We start from the raw sequence: 13,512 nt of genomic DNA on the forward strand, positions 1-13,512 counted from the left end.
GGTGGCAGGATCCTTGTCTTTGATTTAAAAGACTGGAGGATCACTCCAGCTGGGGTGAAGGGCGGGGGTGTTGCGAAAATGCAGAGGCTTGGTTCCCCCTGTCATTTTAGCCTGGTGCTGGGAACCCAGCCTCTGACACTAAAAGCCCTAAGGAGGTGAAGAAGTGGACAAGATGGAATCCTAAGCTGAAATTCTGGTTCAGCCCATATTTGGCATAAGATGCCATCTTAGTAAAGGAAATGAATCCATCACTAGGACTGGCCATCCAGAAGCTTGTTAAACGGCTGATTGCCACTTAAAATGCCTGCTAGTGCTCATTAAAGAGACTGCACAGCATTTTGATGGTGAACGCTTCAATAACAACCAGCTTTTGGGAGCAAACATGGCCTTGATGTCAATTTCATGGGCTACCTGAGGAGATATCATTTCATGGTTTTTGCTGCTGGGGCTGTGGAAAGGACCTCTGAAACACATCGAAAGACTTTCTGGGAGACTTTGTCAAGACTTCATCGACACTGAAACAACATTTATTCCAGAAGTTCTCTGAGGATTTCATCTAAAAAGAGTAAGTGCTGTGCTACTTCACCTTATTGGACATCTTTATACAATTCACCAGGAGAAAGGGAGTGCTTGGTTATGGGCATCTTTCTTGGGTCTTCCTTTGTCTGGATAAGAAATGGGAGAAGGACATGAACGAAGCAGAGCGACACCAGCTGCTGCAGGAAAGAGGAACAGGACGGTGAGGAGGGCAAGGTGGCGACCTTGCTCCCTGGGGGTACACGACATCCCTCCTCCTCTGAACCTCCTCCACCAGGACCTCCAGTGCTACATCCATAAACTTTCAGGTGGAAAAGTTAGTATGAATAATAGTTCCAAAACAAGCAAAGAAAGGAAGTAGAGTAACAGTCAGAAATTGTGCTTTGGGCACGACAGGTAAAGGAAAGAGAGAAATAAGAAACATATGAGTAAAACATTGGAGCTGAAGGACAGGTTCAAGTGTGTGGCCCAAGTAAGCATTCTTTATACAAACGTATGGAGTATAATGAAGAATTTGAATGATTTGTGTTCCGAGCAGGTGAGAAAGGTGTCTAGGGGTCCCTTTTAGTCTTCACCTGGTCTTATTGTAACAGATTTTTTGTGTTTTGAGCTTCCCGTTTGTGAATCCTTGTTCACAGCTTTCCAATTATAAGGTAAAGAAATTAGCATAAGCAGGCTTTCTCAGGTTTAAAGAAGGAAAGTGAAATTTGTTAAACCTTAAACTTAAACTCTAATACCAATAACGCCTACAGATATACAACATGCACATGCTAATATGCACACGTGATACACACATGCAAATAGGGACAGAAAAGAGGAGAGCAAAATATAGTAGATGGGTTTGAGGCAATATCAGAATAGTTTCTTGTTTACTGTGCTTTGAGCTCACTTGATTGTAGGTAGTCTTGCTGCTCGTTGGGGCCCAGTGTTCTTCTTAATCCTTGTTCATGCAGGAGACTTTTTTCTCTTTGAGGTTCATGTATTTTCACGAGATTTCCGATGCTGGTGTGAGCGAGATGAGAGCAGACAGGAGAGGGTTCTGTTTCAGTTCCAGGAGCACACGGCTTTTTGAGTTCAAATCCCTTGGTGGAAGTTCAAATCTCAACAGCCAGCTAGTCATGTGAGTAAAACTGGTCTGACCACTTCTTCTGTGTTTGTGGATTCTGCTATCTCAGCAGTCAACCTGCAATACTAGTCCCCGCACCTTGAACGTCTGGTGATCAAATGTCAATTGTTGGTTGAATGAGTCAGTCCTTTGTCCCTTGTTCCAACTCTGCTAGTAACTATGCAAATGTCTTTCCAGTCAGGGGTTTGCAATTTTAAGTTTTAATGTTCCTGTGGCAAAATCATATGTGCCTCAGTCTTGGCAGGTAGGGGTGTTTTTTTTCATTCATTCATGGGATGTGGACATCGCTGGCCAGGCCAGCATTTATTGCCCATCCCTAATTGCCCTTGTGAAGGTGGTGGTGAGCTGCCTTCTTGAACCGCTGCAGTCCATGTGAGGTAGGTACACCCACAGTGTTGATAGGAAGGGAGTTCCAGGATTTTGACCCAGCGACAGTGAAGGAACTGCGATATAGTTCCAAGTCAGGATGGTGTGTGACTTGGAGGGGAACTTGCAGGTGGTGGTGTTCCCATGCATTTGCTGCCCTTGTCCTTCTAGTTGGTAGAGGTCGCGGGTTTGGAAGGTGCTGTCGAAGGAGCCTTGGTGCATTGTTGCAGTGCATCTTATAGATGGTACACACTGCTGTCACTATGAGTCGGTGGTGGAGGGAGTGAATGTTTGTAGATGGGGTGACAATCAAGCGGGCTGCTTTGTCCTGGATAGTGTCGAGCTTCTTGAGTGTTGTTGGAGCTGCACCCATCCAGGCAAGTGGAGAGTATTCCATCACACTCCTGACTTGTGCCTTGTAGATGATGGACAGGCTTTGGGGAGTCAGGAGGTGAGTTACTCTCCTCAGGATTCCTAGCCTCTGACCTGTTCTTGTAGCCACAGTATTTATATGGCTACCCCAGTTCAGTTTCTGGTCAATGGTAGCCCCTAGGATGTTGATAGTGGGGGATTCAGCGATGGTAATACTGTTGAATGTCAAGGGGAGATGGTTAGATTCTCTCTTGTTGGAGATGGTCATTGTCTGGCACTTGTGTGGCACGAATGTTACTTGCCACTTATCAGCCCAAGCCTGGATATTGTCCAGGTCTTGCTGCATTTCTACATGGACTGCTTCAGTATCTGAGGAGTCACGAATGGTGCTGAACATTGTGCAATCATCAGCGAACATCCCCACTTCTGAACTTATGATTGAAGGAAGGTCATTGATGAAGCAGCTGAAGATGGTTGGGCCTAGGACACTACCCTGAGGAACCCCTGCAGTGATGTCCTGGAGCTCAGATGATTGACCTCCAAACAACCACAACGATCTTCCTCTGCACTAGGTATGACTCCAGCCAACGGAGGGTCTTCCTCCTGATTCCCATTGACCTCAGTTTTGCTCGAGCTCCTTGATGCCATACTCAGTCAAATTCTGCCTTGATGTCAAGGGCAGTCACTCTCACCTCACCTCTTGAGTTCAGCTCTTTTGTCCATGTTTGAGCCAAGGCTGTAATGAGGTCAGGAAATGAGTGGCCTTGGCGGAACCCAAACTGAGCGTAACTGAGCAGGTTATTGCTATGCAAGTGCTGCTTGATGGCACTGTTGATGACACCTTCCATCTCTTTACTGATGATTGAGAGTCGGCTGATGGGGCGGTAATTGTCCGGGTTGGACTTGTCCTGCGTTTTATGTACAGGACATACCTGGGCAATTTTCCACATTGCAGGGTAGATGCCAGTGTTGTAGCTGTACTGGAACAGTTTGGCTAGGGGCGGGCAGGTTCTGGAGCACAGGTCTTCAGTACTATTGCCGGAATATTGTCAGGACCCATAGCCTTTGCAGTATCCAGTACCTTCAGTCGTTTCTTGATATCACGCGGAGTGAATCGAATTGGCTGAAGTCTGGCATCTGTGATGCTGGGGACTTCAGGAGGGGGCCGAGATGGATCATCAACTCGGCACTTCTGGCTGAAGATTGTTGCAAATGCTTCTGCCTTAGCTTTCGCACTGATATTCTGGGCTCCCCCATCATTGAGGATGGGGATATTTGTGGAGCCACCTCCTCCACTTAGTTGTTTAATTGTCCACCACCATTCACGGCTGGATGTAGCAGGACTGCAGAGCTTAGATCTGATCTGTTGGTTATGGGATCACTTAGCTCTGTCTATCGCATGCTGCTTACGCAGTTTGGCATGCAGATAGTCCTGTGTTGTAGCTTCACCAGGTTGACACCTCATTTTGAGGTATGTCTGGTGTTGCTCCTGGCATGCCCTCCTGCACTCTTCATTGAACCAGGGTTGGTCCCCTGCCTTGATGGTAATGGTAGAGTGGGGGATATGCCGGGCCATGAGGTTACAGATTGTGGTTGAGTACAGTTCTGCTGCTGCTGATGGCCCACAGCGCCTCATGGATGCCCAGTTTTGCATTGCTAGATCTGTTCGAAATCTATCCCATTTAGCACGGTGGTAGTGCCACACAACACGATGGAGGGTATCCTCAATGTGAAGGCGGGACTTCGTCTCCACAAGGACTGTGTGGTGGTCACTCCTGCCAATACTATCATGGACAGATGCATCTGCGGCAGGCAGATTGGTGAGGATGAGGCCAAGTATGTTTTCCCCTCTTGTTGGTTCCCTCACCCCCTGCCGCATACCCAGTCTAGCAGTTATGTCCTTTAGGACATGGCCAGCTTGGTCAATAGTGGTGCTACCGAGCCACTCTTGGTGATGGACATTGAAATCCCCCACCCAGAGTACATTCTGTGCCCTCGCCACCCTCTGTGCTTCCTCCAAGTGCTGTTCAATATGGAGGAGTACTGACTCATCAGCTGAGGGAGGGCGGTAGGTGGTAATCAGCAGGATGTTTCCTTGTCCATGTTTGATCTGATGCCATGAGACTTCATTGGGTCCAGAGTCGATGTTGAGGACTCCCAGAGCAACTCCCTCCCTACTATATACCACTGTGCCACCACCTCTGGTGGGTCTGTCCTGCCGGTGGGACAGGACATACCTGGGGATGGTGATGGTAGTGTCTGGGACATTGTCTGTAAGGTATGATTCCGTGAGTATGATTATGTCAGGCTGTTGCTTGATTAGTCTGTGGGACAGCTCTCCCAACTTTGGTACAAGCCCCCAGATGTTAGTAAGGAGGACTTCCCCCAGATGTTAGTAAAGGATGACTTTGCAGGGTCGACAGGGCTGTGTTTGCCGTTGTCGTTTCCAGTGCCTAGGTCGATGCCAGGTGGTCCGTCCGGTTTAATTCCTTTTTATTGCCTTCGTAGCGGTTAGATACAACTGAGTGGCTTGCTGGGCCATTTCAGAGGGCATGTAAGAGTCAACCACATTGCTGTGGGTCTGGAGTCACATGTAGGCCAGACCAGGTAAGGACAGCAGATTTCCTTCCCTAAAGGACATTAGTGAACCAGATGGGTTTTTAACAACAATCGACAATGGTTTCATGGCCATCATTAGACTAGCTTTTAATTCCAGATTTATTAATTGAATTCAAATTGCACCTTCTGCTGAGGTGGGATTTGAACCCACATCCACAGAGCAATACCCTGGGTCTCTGGGTTACTAGTCCAGTGATAATACCACTATGCCACCACCTCCCCTGACAATTGCTCTCATCTTCCAAAGTTCCCTTGATTCAGAAACTGTTCCTTTAGATTGGAAAATTGCACATGTCACTCTGCTATTTAAGAAAAGCGACAGAGAGAAACCAAGGAATTTCAGAATGGTTAACCTAACGTCTGTTGGCGAGAAATTACTAGAATGTATAATTAAGAGTAAGGTGACTGAACAGCTTGAAAATTTGCAGAGAGCCATAATGAGCGTGTAAAGGGTAGGTCATGCCTGATGAACCTGATTACATTTTTTGAAGAGATGATTAAAGTAGTGAAATGTCTGCACATGTTAATTATAATAACTTTCAGAAGACATGTAAGAAAGTCCCTCATACGACACTGTCAGCTAAAGTTCAACCCCATGGAATTAAAGGCAAATTATTGGCCTGGTTAGGAAATTGACTGAGCAGAGAGGAGACAGAGAGTACTGTTCATGGGCAAGTACTGTAATTGGCAGAATGCGACGAATGGTGTCCTACAAGGACCAGTGTTGAAACCTCAACTATTCACCATATTCATTAACAACTTAATTGATGGGATTGAGAACCCTGTATCCAAATTTAATGATGACACAAAGATAGATGGCATTGTAAGCATTGTAGATGGAATCATAAAATTATAAAGAAATGTTGAAAGGGTAAGTGAATGTGCAAAACTGTGGCAAATAGATTTTAGTGAAAGAAAATGTGAAGTTATCCACCTTGGACCTAAAAAGAACAAAACACAGTACTTTCTAAATGGTGAAAAGCTAGAAACAGTGGAGATCCAATGAGACTTGGGTGTCCTGGTACATAGATCATTAAAATATCATGAACAGGTCCAGAAAATAATCTAAAAGGCAAATGGAATGCTGGCTTCTATATATAAAGGACTAGAATACAAGGCGATAGAAGTCTATAACTATATAAAGCCCTTGTTAGATCATACCTGGAGTTCTATGAGCAGTTCTGGGCACCACACCTTAGGAAGGATATATTGACCTTGGAGGCAATGCAGCGTGGGTTTTCCAGAATGATACCTGGACTCCAAGAATTAAATTACAAGGAGAGAGTACACAAACTAGACTTGTATTCCCTGGAACTTAGATGGTTAGGGGGTGATTTGATCAAAGTTTTCAAGATAGTAAGGGGAACAGATAGGGTAGATAGAAAGAAACTATTTCTGCTGGTTGTGGAGTCTAGGACTAAGAAAGTAGTCTAAAAATTAGAGCCAAACCTTTCAGGAGTGAAATTAGGAAACACTTCTGGACACAAAGGGTGGTAGAAGTTTAGAACTTCTGCAAACAGCAATTGATACTAGATCAAACGCAAATTTTAAATCTGAGATTGATAGGTTTTTGTTATCAAAGGTATGAGGGGATATGGGCAAAAGTAGGTATGTGGAATTAGGTCGTAGATCAACAATGGTCTCATTGAATGGCGGAACAGGCTCAAGCAGTTAAATAACCTGCTCCTGTTCCCATGTTCCTAAAATGACAGGCGACCGGAAGCTTATGCACTGAATGGAGGTGTTCCACAAAGTGGTCATCCAATCTGCATTTGTTCACCCCATTGTAAAGAAGACTGCATTGTAAGTAGCAATAAGTAATACTAAATTGAAAGAAGTACACCTGGGACAAAGCATTTGGGACCATGCACGTGGGAAGGAAGGAGTTAAAAGGGCAGGTCCTGCATCTCCTGTGCATGCATGGGAAGTCCTGCCACATCTAGTGATGGACAATGAAGCAACTAACCAGAGGAGGAGGCTCCAAAAACATCCCCATCCTCAGTGGTGGGGGAGTTCAGCATGTCAGTGCAAAAGACAAGGCTGAAGCATTTGCAACTATCTTCAGCCAGAAGTGTCGAGTGGATGATCCACCTTGGCCTCCTCCTGAGGTCTCCATCATCATGGGTCGTGGGTTTGGCAGGTGCTGTCGAAGGAGCTTTGGTGAGTTGCCGCAGTGCATCTTGTTGATGGTACACACTACTTCCACTATGCGCCAGTGATGGAGGGAGTGAATGTTAAGGTGGTGGGTGATGTGTCAATCAAGCAAGTTGCTTTGTTTTGGATGATGTCGAGCTTCTTGCGCATTGTTGGAGCTGCACTCATTTAGGCAAGTGGAGAGTATTCCATCATACTCCTGACGAGTGCCTTGTAGAGGTGGACAGGATTTGGGGAGTCAGGAGGTGAGTTACTCGCAGAATTCTAACCTGCTCTTGTACCACAGTATTTATATGGCTTGTCCAGTTAAGCTTCTGGTCAATGGTAACCCCTAGCAGGTTGATTGTGGGGGATTCAGAGATGGTAATGCTGTTGAATGTCAAGGGGATGTAGTAAGACTCTCTCTCGTTGGAGATGTTCATTGCCTGGCACTTGTATGACATGAATGTCACTTGCAACTGAGAAGCCCAAGCCTGAATGTTGTCCAGGTCTTGCTGCATGTAGGCACAGACTGCATTCAGTATCTGAGGAGTTCCAAATGGTACTGAAAACTGTGCAATCACAGCGAATATCCCCACATCTGACCTTATGCTGGAGGGACGTCCATTAGAGTCATAGAGTTATACAGCACAGAAATAGGTCCTTTGGCCCATCGTGTCCGTGCTGACCATCAAGCACCTAACTATTCTAATTCCATTTTCCAGCACTTGGAACCCAAGCCTATCCAGTGTCTCTTCAAAGCTGAAATGCTCCAGCCCAGGCAACATCCCTGGTGAATCTCCTCTGCACCCTCTGCAGTGCAATCACATCCTTCCTATACTGTGGCGACTAGGACTGTACACAGTACTCCAGCTGTGGCCCAACTAGCATTTTATACAGCTCCATCATAATCTCCCTGCTCATATTCTATGCCTCGGCTAATAAAGGCAAGTACCCCATATGCCTTCTGAACCACCTTATCTACCTGTGCTGCTGCCTTCAGTGATCTATGGACAAGTACACCAAGGTCCATCTGACCCTCTGTACTTCCTAGGGTCCTACCATCCACTGTATATTCCCTTGCCTTGTTAGTCCTCCCAAAATGCATCACCTCACATTTCTCAGGATTAAATTCCATTTGCCACAGCTTGACCCATTTTACAGCCCATCAATATCATCCTGTAATCTAAGGCTTTCCTCCTCACAATTTATTGCATTACCAATTTTCATGTCATCTGCGAACTTACTGATCATACCTCCTCTATTCACCCCAAATCATTAATGTATACTACAAACAGCAAGGGTCCCAGCACCTATCCCTGCGGTACACCATTGATCACAGGCTTCCAATCACAAAAACAACCCTCGATCATCACCCTCTGCCTCCTGCCGCTAAGCCAATTTTGGATCCAATTTGCAAAATTGCCCTGGATCCCATGGGCTCTTACCTTCTTGACCAATCTTCCATGCGGGACCTTATCAAAAGCCTTCCTGAAGCCCATGTAGACTACATCAACTGCTTTACCCTCATTTACACAGTTCGTCACCTCCTCGAAAAATTCAATCAAGTTTGTTAGACCTGATCTCCCCCTGAAAAAGCCATGTTGACTATCCTTGATTAATCCCTGCCTCTCCAAGTGGAGATTAATCCTGTCCCTCAAAATTTTTTCCAATAATTTCCCAACCACTGATATTAGACTCATTGGCCTGTAATTACCTGGTTTATACCTGCTACCTTTCTTGAATAATGGTACCACATTCGCTATCCTCCAGTCCTCTGGCACTTCTCCAGTGGCCAGAGAGGATTTGAAAATTTGTGTCAGAGCCCCTGATATCTCCTCCCTTGCCTCACATAACAGCCTGGGATACATCTCATCTGGGCCTGGGGATTTATTCACTTTTAAGCCCGCTAAAACTGCTAATACCTCCTCCCTTTCAATGCTAATTTGTTCAAGTATATCACAAACCCCCTCCCTGGCCTCTTCTCCATAATGAACACAGATGAAAAGTAATCGTTGAAACCCTCACCTATGTCCTCCGGCTCCACACACAGATTGCCACTTTGGTCCCGAATGGGCCCTACTCTTTCCCTGGTTATCCTCTTGCCCTTAATATACTTATAAAATGCCTTGGGATTTTCCTTTATCTTGCCTGCCAGTGTTTTTCATGCCCCCTCTTCGCTCTTGTAATTACTTTTTTAAGTACCCCCCCCCCACACTTCCTATATTCCTCTAGGGCCTCCGCTTGCTCAGTGCTCTGAATCTGCCATCAGCCTCTTCTTTTTTCCTTATCCAATCTTCTATATCCCTTGACATCCAGGGTTCCCTGGACTTGCTGGTCCTACCCTTCACCTTTACAGGAACATGTTGACCCTGAACTCTCACTATTTCCTTTTTGAATGACTCCCACTGATCTGATGTAGACTTTCCTACAAGTAGCTGCTCCCAGTTCACTTTGGCCAGATCCTGTTTTATCATATTGAAATCGGCCTTCCTCCAATTCAATACCTTTACATCCGGTCCTTCTTTGTCCTTTTCCATAACTACCTTAAATCTTAGAGTTATGATCACTATCCCCGAAATGCTCCCACTGACACTTCTACCATTTGTCATAGAGTCGTACAGCATAGAAACAGGCCCTTCGGCCCACCGCGTCCATGCCGACCATAATGCCTATCCATACTAATCCCACCTGCCTGCATTAATTCCATATCCCTCTATGCCTTGCTCATTCAAGTACCTGTCCAGATGCCTCTTAAATGTCGTTACTGTTCCTGCCTCCAGCACCTCCTCTGGCGGGTCATTCCAGGTACCCACCATTCTTTGTGTGAAAAATTTACCCCTTTGATCCCCTTTAAACCTCCTCCCTCTCACCTTAAATCTATGCCCTCTAGTTTTAGTCACCCCTACCATGGGAAACAGACTCTGGCTATCTACCCTATCTATGCCTCTCATAATTTTATATACCTCTATCATGTCCGCTCTCAGCCCCCTTTGCTCCAGGGAAAACAGACCCAGCCTATCCAATCTCTCTTTCACTCAAGCCCTCCAAACCAGGCAACATCCTTGTCAATCTTTTCTGCACCCTCTCTAGCTTAATCACATCTTTCCTGTAGTGCGGCGACCAGAACTGCACACAGTACTCCAAATACGACCTAACCAACGTTATGAACAACTGTAACATGACGTCCCAACTCTTGTACTCAATGCCTCAGCCGATGAAGGCAAGCATGCCGTACGCCTTCTTCACCACCCTGTCTACCTGTGTTGCCACTTTCAGGGAACTATGTACTTGCACCCCAAGGTCTCTCTGCTCAACAACACTCCCCAGGGCCCTGCCATTCACTGTATATGTCCTGCCCCGGTTTAACTTCCCAAAATACGTCACTTCACACTTGTCTGCATTAAATTCCATTTGCCAGTCCCTTGCCCACTTTCGCAGTTGATCTATATCCTGTTGTAACCTTAGACAACCTTCTTCACTGTCCACTATACCACCCATTTTGGTGTCATCTGCAAACTTACTAATCATGCTCCTTACATTTACATCTAAGTCATTAATATATATGACAAACAACAGAGGGCCCAGCACTGATCCCTGCGGCACACCACTGGCCACCGGCCTCCAATCTGAAAAACAACCCTCCACTACCACCCTCTGCCTCCTATCACCAAGCCAATTTTGTATCCAATTTGCTAGCTCACCCTGGATCCCATGTTTTCAAACCTTCTGGACCAGCCTACCATGCGGGACCTTGTCAAAGGCCTTGCTAAAGTCCATGTAGACAACGTCCATCGCCCTGCCCTCGTCAATCCTCTTGGTCATCTCCTCGAAAAACTCAATCAAATTCGTGAGACATGATTTCCCGCGCACAAAGCCATGCTGACTATCCCTAATCAGACCATGCCTTTCCAGATGCATATAAATCCTGTCTCGCAGAATCCCTTCCAGTAACTTTCCCATCACTGATGTAAGACTCACCGGCCTGTAGTTCCCTGGCTTATCCCTGCTGCCCTTCTTAAATAATGGCACAACATTAGCTACCCTCCAGTCTTCTGGAACCTCACCCATGGCTAACAATGATACAAAAATCTCTGCCAGGGCCCCAGCAATCTCCTCCCTTGCTTCCCATAGCATCCTAGGTTACACCTGGTCAGGCCCTGGGGATTAATCTGCCTTAATGTGCTTCAATATCTCCAACACTTCCTCCTTTGTAATGTTGATATGCTCCAGGATATCGGTGTTCCCTCCCTTGAACTCACTAGCTTCCATGACCTTCTCCACAGTAAATATGGACGAGAAAGATTTATTTAAGACCTCGCCCATTTCCCGTGGCTCCACACATAGATTGCCACATTGATCCTTAAGGGGACCTACTCTCTCCCTGGCTACCCTTTTACTCTTAATATACTTATAGAATCTTTTAGGATTCTCCTTTATCTTATCTGCCAGGGAAATCTCATGGCCCCTTTTCGCCCTCCTAATTTCCTTCTTAAGTGTAGTCCTACATCCCCTATATTCCTCGAGGGACTCGCTCGATCCTAGCTGCCTATACCTGACATATGCCTCGTTCTTTGTCCTGACCAGACCCGCAACATCCCTCGTCAACCAAGGTTTCCTAAACTTGCCAGCCTTTCCCTTCCATCTAACAGGAACATGCCAGCCCTGAACTCTTCCTATCTCACTTTTAAAACACTTGCCAGATGTCGCTTTACCTGTAAACAGCCTCTCCCATTCAACTTTTGAGAGTTCCTGTCTGATGCCATCGAAATTAGCCTTCCCCCAATTTAGGAGTTCAGCCTGAGGACCAGTCCTATCCTTTTCCATAACTATCTTGAAGCTAATAGAGTTATGGTCACTGGTCCCAAAGTGCTCCTCCACTGACACATCAGCCACCTGCCCATCCTAATTTCCTAAGAGGAGGTTGAGTGTTGCCCCTTCTCTATTAGGGCCATACACATACTGCTTCAAAAAACTATCCTGGACACATTTAACAAATTCTTCCCCATCTGATCCCTTAGCACTAAGGCAGTCCCAGTCAATATTAGGGAAGTTAAAATCACCTACTATTACAACCCTATAATTCCTACACATACCTGTGATTTCCCTACATATATGCTCCTCCACTTCCCTCTGACTATTGGGGGGCCTATAGTATAATCCCATCAAAATGATCATCCCTTTCTTATTTCTAGGTTCTACCCATATGGCCTCGCTGGACATGCCCCCCGGGATATCCTCTCTAAGTACTGCCGTAATGTCCTGCCTAATCAATAGTGCAACTCCCCCTCCTCTCTTACCTCCACCTCTGTCACGCCGTAAGGATCGGTACCCCGGAACATTGAGCTGCCAGTCCTGCCCATCCTTCAATCACATTTCAGTAATAGCTATAATATCACAATCCCATGTACCGATCCATGCTCTGAGTTCATCTGCCTTACCTGTAAGGCTTCTTGCATTAAAGTAAATGCAGTTTAGCCTACCAGACCTTCCACGCTCCCTGTCCTGCCCCTGCCTGGCCTGCCTACTGGACTTGCTTGCTTTAACCTCGACATTTGCCTCAACTATCTCATCTGAGAGACTACTACTTTGGGTCCCACCCCCCTGCAAGACTAGTTTAAACCCTCCCGAGTAGTACTAGCAAACCTCCCCGCAAGGATATTGGTTCCCCTGCAGTTTAGATGCAACTCGTCCTTCTTGTACAGGTCACCTCTGCAGCAGAAGAGATCCCAATGATCCAAGTAGCTGAGCCCTTCCGCCTACACCAGCTCTTCAGCCACGCATTCATTTGTCTAATCCTCCTATTCCTACCCTCACTAGCACGTGGCACAGGGAGTAATCCTGAGATTACAACCCTAGAGGTCCTGCTTTTTAACCTTCTGCCTAACTCACTGTCCGGCTTCATTCCCTAGGATTAGGTCCAGTACCGCCCCTTCTTTTGTAGGACTTTCTACGTGTTGGCTCAAAAAGCTCTCCTGGTTGCACTTTAGGAATTCTGTCCCCTTTAAGCCCTTTTATCTGACTATCCCAGTTAGTATTGGGGAAGTTGAAATTCCCTACTATTATTACCCTATTATTTTTACACCTCGCTGAGATTTGCCTCAGATCTGCTCCTGTATCTCTCCCTGACTTTTTGGAGGCTTGTAGTACACCCCCAGCCAAGTGATGGCCGCCTTTTTGTTTTTAAGTTCTACCCATATGGCCTCATTTGAGGAACTTTCTTAGATATCATCCCTCCCTACTGCAGTAATTGACTCCTTGATCAATAGTGCAATGTCACCTCCTCTTTTACACCCCCCCCCCCCATTCACGCCTGTAGATTCTATACCCTGGAATATTGAGCTGCCAGTCCTGCCCTT

This window comes from Heterodontus francisci, chromosome 32 (assembly GCF_036365525.1).
Source record: "Heterodontus francisci isolate sHetFra1 chromosome 32, sHetFra1.hap1, whole genome shotgun sequence".
NCBI classification, from domain to species: Eukaryota; Metazoa; Chordata; class Chondrichthyes; order Heterodontiformes; family Heterodontidae; genus Heterodontus; species Heterodontus francisci.